Source organism: Epinephelus moara, chromosome 19 (assembly GCF_006386435.1).
Source record: "Epinephelus moara isolate mb chromosome 19, YSFRI_EMoa_1.0, whole genome shotgun sequence".
Taxonomy (NCBI): domain Eukaryota; kingdom Metazoa; phylum Chordata; class Actinopteri; order Perciformes; family Serranidae; genus Epinephelus; species Epinephelus moara.
The window spans coordinates 7,420,654-7,436,285 of NC_065524.1; the positions used below are offsets into that span (position 1 = coordinate 7,420,654).

The window sequence follows — 15,632 nt, forward strand, 5'->3', positions numbered from 1 at the left end:
TTTCTCCCAGTGGACAGAGGTATCTGTGTCCCAGCTACTGCTGGACTATTGGTGAGTTGTCCTGCTGGAATGTGTCACGCTCACCAGTTTGCAACGGATGGGTTCACACACACACACACACACACACACACACACATAAAAGGGTTAGGGTAAACTTTTTCACATAGCCCCGAGCCATAAGCCATTAAAACATACAACAGAGTACTGTATGTCTAATGTGGTTATTACAGTGTCTCATAATGTCCTGACCGGCTTAACTGATTTACGTCACGTACTTAACTTTAAACCTAATTTTTTTTTACAGTGGCTTCTTTCAAATCAAATAATTCATCATTTAATACGATTTGGATGCATTACCTCTTGCTCATTTTTGACATTTGATACTCTGATTAAGTGGTCTGATAAACAACATGCCGGTAAAGTCAGCGAGTAGAGAGAGAAACAATTCATCTCAGAAGTTATGAAATGAGGGGAAAAGGACTCAAATGAAAGAGACACAGAGCAAGAGAGTGAGAGAGAAACAGAACAACAACTTCTTTCCTGTAAGTCACCTGACACTGGAGGCGTCACACAGCCATGAGTAAACACACCTCCCTCCTGCGCTCTCTGTCTCTCTGTCTGGGTCACCCATGATCTCCGTCCAGGCATAAGCCCTCTTCTTGCAACATGAAAAGTTTGGTTTGGAGCGCCCTAACTACTTTCTATTTATAGACCTATCTCCCAGATTCTTCAGTCTATACACAGAAGAAGGAGGGTTCTTTGGTTAAGGAAAACAAGGACTCAGATTTTTTTTTCATATTATGGTAAAACAAAAGCTTTCCTACAGGATAAGACGAGTGTTATTCTCTATTTTCTATGTTGTCGACAACTCCCTTTGAAAGAAAAGTGTTCGAATGTCTCTCAATGAATTCTGTTTTTCCTTAAAGTTAAACAAGTACCCTGACTCTGGGTTTCAGCCCCAAGTTGATCAGTCCCAATAAGGACTAAGATTTTTTTATTCAACAAATTGCCCAAAAAATATCTACTTTCTTTTTCGCTGTGTTCTTCAAAGGCTAAATTATTTCCTAAAACAGCTGGGCACTTTAGTTTTTAACAAATGTTACTCAAACATGAGGAAATGTTATATTTGTTGGGTACTATTTTCAGCTGCGGCTTAACACACGTTTGGTGCCCTAGTCTAGTGTGTTTTAACAACCAAAATGGTGTATATGGGATTATGCTATGAGTTACAGTGTGTGTACATCATAAGGAAGTGATGGCATGTAGCTGTATGCACTTGGTGCAGCGGTAGCTGTTAGAAAAGTTGTATGGAAGCATAAATCTTTGATAAAACTTGCGCAAAAAAGTTTTGTGCTTTCTTGAGGTAGATTCTGTCTTCATTGAAAGAGAGGTGATTGCAATAAATGGGATGTGGAAACGCTTATGCTGGATAAATTCTGACGTAGCCAACATTATCTCACATGACTGAACAGCTGTTTCCTCTGACTACATCTTACTGTGCATAAGGATTATTGCATAAATTGATCATTGTCCCCTGACATTATGAAACATGGCCAATGTTAGCTGACATTAAAGAACTATTCAAACTTTCCTGATTGAAACAAATTCCTGAAGACGTCTCTTTGTTTTTGTCTCGTACATGTGTTAAATGGCCAAGGCAACATTTTTCGTTTCCGACTCACAACCTCTACTTCTTCTACTCTGTTTATTGGCGGGTTACAGTCAGGCCTACCACCAAGTTCTGACAAAGCAAATGTTTTGCAGAGCCTAGTTTATTTGCTCCAAACCAGTTGATGTAAAGGTATCTAATTTGCAATTCATTCATTCATTCATCTTCTAACCGCTTCATCCTCTTGAGGGTCGCGGGGGGGGCTGGAGCCTATCCCAGCTGACATCGGGCGAGAGGCAGGGTACACCCTGGACAGGTCGCCAGACTATCGCAGGGCTGACACATAGAGACAAACAACCATTCACGCTCACATTCACACCTACGGACAATTTAGAGTTATCAATTAACCTAATCCCCAATCTGCATGTCTTTGGACTGTGGGAGGAAGCCGGAGTGCCCGGAGAGAACCCACGCTGACACGGGGAGAACATGCAAACTCCGCACAGAAGGGTTCCCACACCCGGGATCGAACCGGCAACCCTCTTGCTGTGAGGCGACAGTGCTAACCACCACACCACCGTGCTGCCCCTAATTTGCAATTCTTTTTGCAATATTAGAAGTTTGCTTAAAACTTGCCTTACAATTTTAAGTCAAGTGTGTAGGATTTAGGGTAATCTATTGGCAAAAATGGTATATAATAGTCATCGCTATGTTTTCATTAGTATATAATCATTGGACAATAAATATCGTGTTTCTGTTACCTTAGAATGAGCCATTTATATCTCCTCTTCTTCAACAGTTGCTCAGAACAGATGATTTAAACACTGGTTCTAGAAAGGGCCATTGGCTTTTTCGCGCCTGCCACTCTAGTTCCCCCACACGCTTGGAGAAGTTTCAGTTCTGCAATCTCACTGCCAGATGCCAATAAATTCTGCACACTGGTCCTTTACTGAAAACTCAGGTAGTGCAGCTCATTGATGTATTTTTCATAGTTTTGGACAACAGTGGAGTTCTATGTGGAGTAAGGTTTATGAGGCTTTGATACACCAAATACTTGTTAGGAAGATACATTTATTATTAATTTTGGTCTTTTCATGGAATTTATTGATAATAAAAAGAATAGAGAATATTGCCAGACTTATAAGTATAAATAATCCTAATTAAATATGTATACGCTTTCGCAGCCACCATAGACACCCTGTAGTAAATGGCAAAGGGCTAGATCCTCTCCCAAAATGACACCCCGAAACCCAACTTACTAAAATCTCCATGAACTTTAATGATACAGCTTGACAGCAGAAAAAATACATATTGTGCAAAATCGAACTGCTGTTGATGTACTGTTATAAGTAGAATAAAATTTGTAGAAAAGACTCCCACACACTGTCCAACTTTCAAAAATAATGATTTTAATGCTGCAACATGTTGGTGACTAGACCTTCATCAGGCAAACAGTGTTATAAGTAGCAACTGGAGTTGTGTTGGTTTAATGACACTGCATGTCAAATGAGGTTAACTATAAGATACCGTCAGCTGAACAAGAAGTCAGATACTATTGCACAACTTCCCCAAGCATATGGTATAGCTGGGGCACTGAATGAAACTGATTTTGAGTAGTTGGTCCAACAGCTCTCTTGTAATTAAAGCCAGTGTGGCATTGTTTTGATCACAAATGGTCCATTTGTACCAAAGCCTGAAGCAGCGGTAGTTGCTGATAATATTTAGAGGCCCGTTATCGCAAGATTAATTATCTCATATTCTTGAAATAAACTGTTTTCTTGGGATCACAAGTTAATTGTCAAATTCTGTTTAGATAACAAACTGTTATGCCCAAAATAATAGGAAAGACTCATAATGAGAACAGAGGCCTTTTACTCTTAGATAATGACACAATTATGTTCTGATCATCTTGAGACAAAAATAAATTAAAGACAGATTCTGTGATTAATCTCTAATCTTGTCACAGGCTTCATCGTTTGTCATGTTGACACACATGAAGTCGTGACCATGAGATCTCGAGATGACAACATCATTAGGGGTGTTTTCACACCTAACCTGTTTGGTTCAATAAAAAAGAAACCCCGGTGCGTTTTCCCAGTTATTACAGTTTGTTTGAGCTGGTGTGAAAGCTGTCAGTCGAACCCTGGCGTGGGCCAAACAAATGGACCAGGGCCACTTAAAAAGGATGGTCTTCCAGGGTCTGTTTCCAAGAGGACTCTGATGGGGTTTGGTTGTGGTGTGAAAGAAAACAGACCAACTACAGGATTGTGAGATTGATTTTAAAAGCTAAACTGTTGTCATTAGTTCTGCTAAAAAGTGACATAATGATCCCACAGTTTGCCTCATGATAACGACTGTATGATCCATTTTGTTATATTCAGGAATGTTTCTGTTGAGGGTCACAGCAGGATGAGTGTAAATGCTTAGATCACCTTCATCACAAAAAAACACTAGTGTGAAAGGACTGAGTCTGACTACATTTTGGGAGCATATTTGACTAAAATGGCAGCACCGCAGGAGGCCAACTTGCTTTGCTTACTTGAACTTCCCCTTTTGAAGTGCATGAGTCAAGGCACAAGTGTTTGAAGTCTCAATGTAATGAGAAGAAAGGAAAATGGTGAGACGTTTAGGGGGGACAGACGAACAGTGAGATTCCTCTTGGCACACCAACAGGCTCTGTCCAGCTTTGTGTTTTCATCAATTAAAACAGTGTAGCTCAGAATTGTGGCATTAGTCATGGATATACATATCATGCTGTATCAGGGACAAACCATCCTGTGTGTGTGTGTATGTGATTGAGGCAGAAGCTGTTTGGGGCAGAGAGGGGGAATGATGGACACTGATAAAGAGACTGGTAAAGAGACAAAGAGAGAGAATAGGAGGAGATGGAGACAAAGAGAGAGGGAGAGAGAATGGGAAAGAAAGCAGATGGGTGTTTTTGGTGTGGAGCCCTTTCCCTCCCTCCCTCTCTTTCTCCCCGTGTTGGGCTGGAGTGCCACTCCCATGTCTAATAGTATTAACAATATTCTCTGGTCCTCTTCACACACACCCCCAAATCTGCCATCACACATGGATGTTTTCACTGGTTTTACTCTATTTTCTCTTCTTTTTAAAACCAAGTCTCAAGTGTTTGAGTTTTAACACCACATTGCATAAATTACTCACATTTTAAATCATTTTCAAAGCTGTATAATCAAAGAAATCACCCTGCGCGTGCACCTCCCTTTGGGTTTATGGTGTTCAAATGTGATGCAAGACAAGTAACATTTTCTTCCACAGTCCTCTTCAAACAAATCTTGAAGGATGTTCTTGATGTCTTTGGCATGAGATTGAGGTCATGTGTCCAACACAAACTGTGGCCCTGTAACATACTACTGAGTCGAATCATCACCAACCTGACACAAAAGCTGAACTTATGATTGACCAAGGTGCTGTTACAGTAGATTTTTTTACACTGCACAAGTCTTCAAGATATTAAGTCTATCTTTACTGTGCAGTCACCTGCATTTTCAGAAACAATAGCCCAGAATAGTATTGTCAGAAAGAGAAAACAATCTTATCTCTAATGTGTACACCACCAACTTAGCCACTTGGGAGTGGCAGATTTTTTAGAAAAGGTCTAATTCGAAGTAGCAGAGGCCGAGATATCCTGACTTTTAAGACCGTTTTAGATAGGAATTGTGCAAATTTGCAGGAAAGCCCAATCAGTCTTTTTTCAGCATTGGCAGTAGAAAAACAAAATCGGGGAGTGCGGCAAAATGCCGCCTACCTAATTTTGTTTATACAGAATGCGCCTTTTTTGGGGCAATGGGGGGCGTGAGCAAGTAACAAAACGTGTAGCTCAGCGTGTGACGTAAACAGTGACGTGGGAGGGAAGCTGCGGCTAGTCAGTTCTTCGGCGATTCTCTCGTAAGTCGGCCCATTCTTCGCCGTCCCCGTCATCTGATGGTTAATGGCCTCTTCGTTTGCGAGGGCAAGGATGGTGCGCAATTCCTTGTCTCCTCAGTTGCTCATCTTTACAGTGTCTGTCAGGTTTGCGTTTCCCTCTTGCTACTAGCTGCTCACTAATTCCTGCTATCAGCTGTTTCCTGTTTATCCACCACCAGTGGGTCGCATGTGCGGTGTCATCAACAGCTCCTCCCACAAGTCTTCAACAGCCCCTCCCATTGCAGAAGGCCGCCTCTGTCTTTTTAAACTGAAAGGGTTCCGCCAATATGACTACCCTACGAGGCAGAAAAATTGGGCACCTCGGATCAGCTCGCCAATCCGGCTCTGTGTGTCTAAATGCTCGCAGCTTGCCGGCAAAACGGCTGAACATTCGTTGAAAGTCTGGCAGTGTAAAAGGGGCTTTAATCTCTGGTATGTGTCAAGACAAAACAAAATCCCATAACACTGGATTCTACAATGCCTGTAATGCTGCATCTTTTCCTTAGATCCTAATGCCTGGTAAAGGCAGTGGTGCAATGGAGGGTGTGCACAGGCATATGGGGCAACCTATCTCTTTTTCTAAATGTTTACAGTATACCCACCTGTCAGCCAAAAAGCCACTGGAATATATGTGAGTATACCCACTTCCTCCTTGGTAACCAACCCATCTACCTAGACGTACACCCACCTCATCAACTACCACTACACCACTACATGAAGGCCCATGTGTTTTAAATTCCATGTGCCCAGTTTTGCAACACAGGCTTTATTAATATGTGGTCCCCAAGCCCGAATCAAGATAACCCTGATGACATCATCAGAGTTTTTTTTTGTCAGATTGGCCCAAGCTTCTCCAGGACACATCTTGAAAGTGGTTCCCAACCTATTTGGAATGTGGCACTTTAAAGCGAAGCTGAACACAAGTTGCATACGTCTATGGGTAGCAACAGTTCCAACTAAAAAGTAATGTTCAGCAGTGACCTCAAACTCACCTGGTTAAGTGTGAGCCCTGTATGCACTCAGTCCTTTGCTGCGGCTTGGATTTGAATTCAACCTAAGGCACTTTGCTGCATGTCATCCCTCTCTGTCACTTTCCAGCTGCTCTATCATAAAGGCAATAAAAAGCCCTCAAAATGTCTTACGGAAAAAGTAATGTTCACTGCACAGACTGATTCACTTGAACAGTGTCTGGGGGCCTGTACAGTTAAACTGTATAGCACAATAAAGTTAGAAATAAACCTAATTTCTTTAGCATTAAAAAATATGTAATATTTCTTATTTACTATTATTTTAATTATCTTCCGATTTGATCATCTTGATGCCGACCCCCAGATTGGGAAGCATTGCATTATACATCTGTTTTCACAGTCTAGTAAATTTGAAAAATTATCACAGCATTTGCATTTGGTCTATTTAGAGGACAAATTTAAGTACTGGTTATTCCTGCAAAGTAAGGTAATTTTGGCTGGTCCTTACCTCGTCTCTGGAAGACATTAGGAAGAATGTCACACTAAGGTTAGGGTTAAGTGTGTAGCCCTCATGCTTAAAGTTGTGAAATAGGAAATAAATGACTTTAATAATGGTCTTTGCTATATGATAATGTATTATTGTAAAGTATGTCTGTTTATGTAGATGCTACTTCAAACCCCTGCTGGTAGCAGCTAACAGTGCTAACTCCATAAACAGAGCTAAACAAAGGTCACAGTGCTGACAGAGCTGTGATGTGAGAGATGGTGTTAACCAGGAAGAAACTGGACAGTGGGAGCTACACTTCCATTGGGACACCATCTTGATCAGCTGTAACCGCGATATGAGCGCAACGCAAAGTGGCAGTAATGAGCTAGCCAGAGTGATACACACATGCACTAACAAGTACACACACAACCGGACCGGTTTACCACAACAAACCACAGAGAAGCTCAGATGACAACACACTGAGGTAGCTTCACCTCACTTGCTTTTCCACCTAGAATGCCATTACTCCACTGTTTCTTTACACAGCAAATAGGTTTTTGCTGCTATATTAATGCTGTGAATGTTGCATACAGAAACTTTAAGTGCTGGATATTTGTGCAAAGTAAGGATGTTAAAGCTGGTCCTTACTTAGTTTTTAGGATGGAGGTTACACAAAGGTTAGGGTTGGGTATGTAGTTCTCCTGGTTAGGGTTTTTGGGATTGTAAATAAATTACTTTGATTACCATCTGTACTGTGAAATAGTGTAATGTTGTGAATTATGTATGTTTGCTGTATGAGGATGCGACTTCAAACCTGTGTTGTGAGAAACTGGTGGTGACTGTGTTTAGAAAAATGGCAGTCATAGTAGACACAGTATTAGTAATAGCTGTAGACGTAGGTGTAACAGGAATGATAATAGCAGTAGCCATAGTTGTAATAAAATTAGTAATGTTTGCAGTAGTTGAAGTAGTAGAAGTGTTCATAGTAAGTGTCTAATAAAATGTAATAGTAACACTGCAGCAGTTTTGTGTTATTGCATCTATTAAGTCCTATTAAGTCACAGAATCAATAAGATACTGCTGGTAGTGTGTAGTGGATACTTTATTACTAAGACAAACACGCAATAGAGGACATAATCAATACACTGTTCACATAAACAAAGGTGATGAGTAATACACGGGCACATGCCTATGAATCAATCATTCCGGCTGTGTGTGTGTCAGCTTGGCATTTTTCTGCTGGAGTGTCTGTGTGAATATATAGACCCTGATGATATAAGAACGCATGTGTGTTATCACAATGAGTATAAATGGAACATGACGGTCAGCAAACTAATTCTGGTGATGGTCGTAATGCTGCGCGTTACCACCCAAAGGTGCAACACGGTGATGGATGGAAGCAACATGTAGCCTCATGTACTGGGCCGGAGTGATGAGTGGGTGCAATGAACTCACCATGAGTCAGGCTCACACTGAAGTTCACACTGATAGTGACACACACATGCAACCTGATACATGCACAGAGAAACGCAGGCACATAGTAACAATAGAATTGAGTATTTGCTGGTTTTGTAGCAGAACATATTCTCTGTTTTACTATCGTAGGTTCTGATGGTTGTGTTAATTTTAATAGTACATGTTTGGAAACAGCAATTTAGCCTTTCTTTATATTATTTGAATGCATAAACTGTTGATTGGTTAACGCTGGTTTGCATTGTGCTTTTGCAATTCTCTTTCTAGTAGTCACTGAATTGAAAACCTCAGAAAAAATGAAGTAAATGTACAGAATGAAAGATACAAATACAGAAACAGAGAGGCAAAGAGAAGCAGAGAATGACAAACAAGACTAAAGCAACAGCAGAAAAGGCCAGAAACACAAGGAACAGGCAGATTTTGCACACAGAGGGAAATAAAAGAAGAGCAAGGGAGAAATAAATAAAGATAGATGGAGAGAGGAGGGAGAGAGGGAGGGAGGGATGTTGTGGGTGCAGCTCTCCAGTTGGTGTTGCTATGGCCCTGCCCTCCCTGCTCACTGAGCCATTTCCTGTTTTTGACCTGAAATCTTTATTTAGAGCCATCCCTCCTCGCTGCTCAGCATTCATGAGTCAACTCGGAGTCCAGAGAGATGAACACAGGACTAAAATCAGATCTCCATTCACCACAGAAGCTGCGTATGCATGCACGCACAGAGCTACCCAGGCTAACCCGCCTGTTAGCTGTACTCCAGCTGAGGTTTCATTCAGGCTTTATGCATCATTCGGATATATTGAGAATCCCTATTTCCAAGAATAACAGAATATTCCCGTCTTTTATTGTTTGACCAGCAGTTTCCACAAACCTTGCTGTCTGCTCTGATGGAGCTGAGTCAGATTTGCCTTTAAAAAAAAAAAAAAAAGAAAAGAAATCATACATGTCATATTATCCAATGAGTTTTTGTGTCTTTCAGTCCTTAGCCAATGATAACTTGGCTGGTAATACCAGTATTTTAAATGGCGAAATTTCAGGTGAAATCAGTTCATTCCAATGGAATCGCTGTGAGTAAGGGATCCAGTTGCAAAGGTAAAATAAATCTGCATACATATTTCGTATTGGGTTGAACTTTGGTGACCTTTGACCTGCAAATCTGCACCACTGACCAATAGCAAGCCGTGCTGATAGTGCTGACCTCTGAGAGAACATAGGGCCAAAGAGTCAAAGGATGCGTTCAGACTGCAGGCAAAACGGATCCTCAAGACACAGTGCCCACACTGTTTTTTGCAAGTGATCAGATCAGATTTCTGTGTCCAGATATATATATTTCTTTGGAGCACCAGATAAACTCAGAGATGGAGGTGGCTGGTAGGCTATACATTGCGATGTTCCATGCTGCAGTCATGACGGGCTTCACTGTGCAGCAAGAGGTGCATTCCCATCCGTTACTGACTGTTAGGAACATGTTGTCCTTGGGACCTTTGATGATGATAACTGCCTTGCCAATTTTAAAAAGCGCCCGGGGACATTTGACAGGCTTTATGGCCATCTAGGACTAGGGCTGGGTAACGTTTAAAAAATACCAGTACCAATACCAGTAACATTAAGGTGATACCAATACCATTAGAGTATGTCATTTGATACGTCTTTTTTCTACTTCATTCGATAACCATCATGTGAATGGAAGCATTCAATTGCGTAAATGATACCAGACACTGCAGGCGTGTGGTACATTTCGGCACGACTGTCAGCTCCATCAAATACACTGTACTCAACTTTACCTCACCATAGACTAGATGGGTTGAAGCTGCTGCAGTAGAGGGCCAGTAACACATAGCATTAAATCAAAGAATGGTTGCAGTGATTGGCTGCAAGCAAAACCATATAAATAGTCTTCTTTTCTAGATCTGGGTACAAAAGGATACATGCATGTAACGCTTTACTGGAGAACTTTTGATACTACTTGGTATTGGGCTATTTTGGTTGAGACCTTTAAGGTATCGAGTACCGAGCTCCCAGCACTATCTAGGACCAGTGACAAGTGATGCAGAGCACACTTAAACATCTAATTTGAGCAGCCAGAGCATCTGGACTGAGACACATCTGTAGAAATTAGATTGGAATCGCATTTCAAACCACCTCCAAATGTGGTTTGGATCCGATATGCAAAAAATTAAAGAATTATTGGGCTGGCAGTCTGAACAAGGTCTAAATGGCTTATTAGCTGTTTTGAACCATCAACTTTTCTTTAAACCTCTTCTCTCATTAAATAACGTACTCCACTAAAGAGGAGGACAGTTATGAGACTGGAGTTGGTGGCAGGCCTACAAAACAACTTTTGAATTTTTAAACTATGTGAACTTATTGTCCCATCAGCAAACAAGTTCATGATTAGCAAGCTTGTTAGCTTGGAGAGCTTTTTCCTTGTTCAGGAAAACTTTTTTATTGAAGTAAATGGTGTAAAATCCTGAGACAAAATGACAGAGTGGAGTAAACGACAGAGGACACGGAAAAAAGACAGAAGCATGGGAAGCTGTTGTGACTCATTAGCGTTAGCTTAGCTTCTAGCAGTAGCATAGCTTCGCCAATGTTCTAGAAACAAATATTGCATGGATAAATTTAGCTGTGCCACTTTCTGGCATTACGAGGCCTTTACAGTGGAAAGTTGAAGTGCACCATGAACGCCTAAGTGCTGTTTTCCTCTCTGACAGTCGGAGAAACTGAATGATTTCATGCCAACAATTCAGTCCTGTAAACACTGGACTCCAATAGATGGAAATACTTGTGACAGCAGGTTGATCAAAGCCTGTCCTCAAAACAGGCAGTCTGTCTGGAAAATAGCGAGACTTGTATTGTGGTTGTGAGTGTATCAGTGCACAACTGGGTGAGTGTGCAGCAGGGGGCATCAGGGACAAACGGTCCGAGATGCCCGTTTTCTGCCCTGCTCCGCTGGTGTTTTTGTCTGTTTGGAGTCGACTCTGCTGGGTTTTGTTTGAGTTTACCGGACATCTTCCTGCCATCTGCTGCTGAGCAGGATGGGCATCACTAACCGGCCAAACAGCACCTCAAGTCCAGTGCTCATTTCTGTGACACTCACCATTCTCGGTCAATAAAAGATGAAATAATGATCTCAAGTTCTCAGTACACTATACGTCACAGTGCAAACCACCAGCAGAGACTACAATTAATATATCTGATAAGATATTTTAAATGTAAAAGCTGAAGCCTATAATAAAAGTACATGTTGGGCATGTGTCTGAATTAGGTGTTTTTTACAGTAGTTACAGCTCTAAACGTGAAAACTGCTCCCACTTTACAGTTTCAATATGTTTTATACTGAGAGGGAGAGCCAAAGAGATATAGTATTACAGAACACAGGCCCTACAGTGTGTGTGTGTGTGTGTGTGTGTGTGTGTGGGCGGAGCAAAGTTGACGACGCCACTTCTCGGGGCAGCTGCTCGGATTCAGCTTCTCCTGCTGCCTTCAGGTGCTCCTCGTAAAGTTACTGGCCGCAGCAAAATGGATCCTATCATGACTAGTTACGCCGTTGTTGTGTTTGTTACGTTAAGAATGATCGAGGGAGTGAAGATTATGTTTTAATCAAAGTAACTGCAGAAAAAACAAGTGTGTCTGTATTCTGGACGAAATGATTTAAGCAGATTTTGTCCGTAGTGATCTGAATTAAGTTGACTTTCAAGGAGAAGATCAACTTTTAAGGAGTCCTCTGCACAAATGATTTAAGTCCATCACAGACTGGGAAGTAATGTATTTATTTTTGATTAACAATTGCATAGTAGTGAAATGCAGCCACTGAACCTCTTGCTCTTGTAACATTTGGCTGTCTGTTCTGTAAATGCCACATCTTGGTAGCTCCATAGTTCTTATACATTTGGACATTCCCGGATTCTTCATTAATGTGCAACATTTAGCAAACGTTAGCCTGACACATTACACAGCAGTAACGACTGGGTCAAGCACAAGTTGAAACATTTAAAAAATATATATATATATATATCAAACCAGCGAATGATTGAACACCGTCTTTCCCTGTGTGTTAATATGTAATCTGTTAAAAAAAGAAAAACACCTTCCGGAGATACAAAAAACAATTGTAGGCGCACAAAACTGTTTCGCAAATATAAAACAGATCTGCAAATACACAAACAAACTACACAAATTTAAAAACTATTTGTGAATATATTTAAATCATTTACAAATGAAGGAAAAACGTTTGTGTTTAACTTCCAAACATGAATAACTTTAAAACAGACATTTTTAAAATCAGTTGTGTTTGTGAATCTCAATTCTACACATTCACATTTGCATTTTAGGCACACTGAGTCTTTTTTTATTTGAAATGGTTTGTGAATTTGCAGATCTGCTCCATTATTTGCAAATCATTTTTGTGAGTTTACAAATGTTTTTTTGTGTTTCTGGAAGTTGTGTTATATTTACACATTAGACATTAACATAGGGATTGTCGTTCTCCTCACACAAATAATAATGACACTAATTTATCTCCATAATATCTTGTCAAGTTTTGTGCATCACATGACACCGCTTGCGAGAGCTAGGCGCACGTGCAGAGTGTCCGACGGCTCGTGAAGGCAGCAGCGTTCCTGTGCGCGGAGGCAGTTTTCTCCTCCTATCAGCGCCATTGTGTGACAGAGTCTCCGGGAGCGAGGACGGCTTGTTCTTCTGTAGCCGACAGGACTGTTTAAATACCCTCCATGTTTCTCTTTCAAACTCCGGCGGACCTGGATGTGGTAAGACACCGTTTCTATCTTTCAAAGAGCGAAGTAAAACACGCCGAGGAGATACACTGTGGCAGGGCAGCGTAACGTATTTCTTATGAATAATAGACGCGGTGAATGTGTTTCAGTAGTGCCGTGGGGTTGTGGGGTCTCGTTGGAGAAAGAAAGTTTTCGTGTGAAATGGATAATATGTGGCAGTACGTGTCCCCGCTTTACTTCCACCGAGCCTCTGTGTCTGTCTGCCGAAAACTCACTCCAGCGTACAGAGCCGAGGCAGCAGCCGCCACTCTCCACTTTATCACTACGGACAAAAGTCTCCCAGATAAACTTTTTTACCCGAAATACACCGAGTGTTTCCCCCCAGTGCACTCACCTATTGGCACATACTGCTATGACCTATAACGAAAAATTTCACTTCAGTTATTCTCTGTTTTTAGTACATTGTAAGTAATTGGCAAACTACACAGAATGACCTACATTTACATAGACACTGACATGTAAACGTCATATATTGAAAATGTATTAGGGGCCAAACAGAGGTCTATATATTTCAACATGTGCTGCCAACTATAGTAAACAGAAAAGGTGGACTTTGTTTTCACGCAGCAGCCATTTGAGCACACCTATGTCACATCAAGTCCTTATTGACAGCTTGTGTGAAGCATGTTCATGTACACCTGTAAACCTGCTGTGAAGTAGTGAAATGTGTTTCTGCTGTGGATGTGGAAGTGATTTGGTCTCAAGTGTTTGGGACTGTCTCAGTCAGTGTAGCTGCTGTTGTGGTGAGTGGACGGGCCTCTGTTTGGTAACATGCACCACAACACAGCAGTGTGCTCTTATATTGACACTGCCTGTTCTTCACCCTGTTGCTCCTGCTCTCCGGCCCACGAGCTGCACGTATGGGTCACCTCAGAGGTTCTTGCTTTATCTGGACCCACATCATAGACTCACGTCAGACCACAGAGCCCTGCTTGATCAGAGCTGAACCCCATCTGAGGAGCAGCCAGATGTGATGCAGAGTTATACAACTGCCTATGCTGTAGATGAGCAGATAGCCACAGTGGGGAGAGGGAAGCCTAGTTTTTGCTGAGTGTGGTTCCCCTTAGGAAGTCCCCAGACTCCAGGTAGGGTCTAGAGTACATTAAAAAAAACACGCTAGTTTTCTGTTTTATTTACTGGAGCAATCCTCTGTAAGTGACCAAAACAGTAGCTAAATTCTGATCAGCGTCCACTATACACTTCACTACTGAAGCTCCTGAAACAAAATTAGGAAAAATAGCGGGCCTTTAGTTTCAGGAACCACTCCCTGTTTTTGTTTATAGCACCTCATAGTCCCTCTAAATCCCATATATCTCCACCCAGGTCGCTGCTGTTATTTCAAACTCAACACATCAATGTATTGGGAGGAAATTTGGGGATTTGGAGGCACTAACACAAAATCATCTTTTACACATATCTTCACAGGCATTTTCAGAAGGCCTTGATATGGAAATATATCTGAGGTGACAGCTGCAGGCTTTTATTGTCAATTTCTTGGGCTTTTTTCCCACAACAATAAACAAGTTCTGTTGTGTCGGCTACCCTGCGAGGGATGCATGTATTCCATATTGCATACCTTTGGTAGCTGAATCTCTCTAACTACTAATAGTAATAAGGCTTACGGTGCAGCAGCAAAGCTTCAAGTGCAGTAATAAGGCTTGTACTGCATTCACAAGGATTATGCTTAAGTAGTAAGCGTGCTGCCTGCAGTAAAAATGATGACACTTGCAGCACTGGAGCTGGTGCTGCTGTAACAAGGTGGGCACTGTGGTAATAAGGCTGATACTGCTGTGATACAGTGCATGCTGCAGTAATAAGGCAGATGCTGCAGTAATAAGACGGATACTACCATACACCCAGTGACCGGACATATTGACACTGTGGATTTCTGTGGCTTCCGAGGCTTCGTCACTGGAAGTGTCAAGCTGTGTTTTCCCCCCCGAAGAGGCTTGGTGGAAAGAGTGGAGCGCTCAACGGGATGTAGACACGTCTGCTGACCTAAATCTGCTCTCTTCTGCCTTTTATTTATAGACTAAAGTGTGTGTGTGTGTGTGTGTGTTTGTGTGTGTGTGGGTGTGAGGGAGTGAGTTTGTGTTGGAATACACTAATGACCAGAAATCTGAGAAGCACACACACACACACTTATTGTGTATGTATATGTCATCATGAGTTACTGCGCAGTTCATTAAGTGACACATATTGTTAACTTTTTGAAAAATAGTGGATTGTCCCTTTAACTAACAGAGTACCTTTAGTCTCAAAGAATGAGGCATTAAGGTACAGGCACCTGTCAGGTCTCGCAGTTATGATTGACTCATTGTGTTTGATGTACAGGCTGTGCAGAAGTTGGGTTCTAGGTTGAACATATATACTCAGTA

At 41.5% G+C, this 15,632-nt stretch overlaps 1 protein-coding gene across 2 annotated transcripts in view; it reads left to right on the forward strand.

The window, feature by feature from the left end:
• Positions 1-15,632, forward strand: part of LOC126407181 (SERTA domain-containing protein 2-like) — a 49,250-nt gene that overhangs the window by 19,182 nt on the left and 14,436 nt on the right. The window contains exon 1 of one of the 2 annotated variants that reach the window (XM_050071871.1): positions 13,118-13,227. The exons of the other annotated variant lie outside the window; for it this stretch is intronic. The gene's annotated coding sequence lies outside the window, so the exon portion shown is untranslated. Of the gene's footprint in view, positions 1-13,117; positions 13,228-15,632 lie in introns of those variants that run through there. 2 annotated transcript variants of the gene reach the window in all.